The 711-nt window shown below is 37.3% G+C and overlaps 1 long non-coding RNA gene across 1 annotated transcript in view; it reads left to right on the top strand.

Moving 5' to 3' along the window:
- Positions 1-87, top strand: part of LOC140923337 (uncharacterized) — a 5342-nt gene extending 5255 nt beyond the window's left edge. The window contains exon 3 of the long non-coding RNA XR_012164151.1: positions 1-87. This exon is cut by the window's left edge and continues 54 nt beyond it. This is a non-coding gene — a long non-coding RNA (uncharacterized lncRNA).
- Positions 88-711: the final 624 nt, after the last annotated feature.

The following is a 711-nucleotide window of genomic DNA, read 5'->3' as shown; positions in this document are numbered from 1 at the left end:
ACTGAAAAGCCAAAGATAGGGCCATTGTTCAAGCCAGCTCTTGAAAGGCCATGTTGGTGCATGTACAGACCCAGGTCTTTTTGCAAGGGACATGACTTCTGGGATCTAAACAAGATGAACAACAAAATAAGAATTTTTTTTTTACCCCATGATCTCATTAGAGGTCAGCATTGTTTTCTATTTCATTCCTTGCCAGATACCTAAAATATGTCATAATATGGAGAAGAGCAACTGTTCTTTGCTCCTGCAATGTTTTCCTGTCTTCTGACAGCCTGGAGTCGTCTCGAAGAATTGAACTGAGGAGGACATCAAACAAGCCTGGCGCATAAATCTCGGAAAACTTCCTCATATCTTCTGCATTGTATAATGGTTGGCCACTATTTTCATAGTGGCTGCTGAGGGCCTTCTGAAATGTCTCCATCATCTTCTCAAACGAAGGCTCTAAAAAATATAAATTTCTTCAATGTTAATTTTATTAGCACTTGATTTAAATCATGTTATGTGTTGTTGGAAAATCTTTTGAGAGATAAAAACATTGGGCATTGGGCTTAATGAGTTGAAAGAGAGAGGGATGTAAATTTTCTGATTTTACTCAGGAAAGTTTCTTCTGTACTTAACCTTTTTGGGAACTTGACGTTTGCTGAATGTCCTTGTTTTTCTGTGGTGTTGGCTGGTTCATTACATTTTCCTATAGAAAAATATTTTTGTTTA

This window comes from Porites lutea, chromosome 13, assembly GCF_958299795.1.
Source record: "Porites lutea chromosome 13, jaPorLute2.1, whole genome shotgun sequence".
NCBI lineage: Eukaryota > Metazoa > Cnidaria > Anthozoa > Scleractinia > Poritidae > Porites > Porites lutea.
The sequence above is the reverse complement of the archived record's forward strand: the minus strand, read 5'-3'. Positions and strand labels throughout refer to the sequence as shown.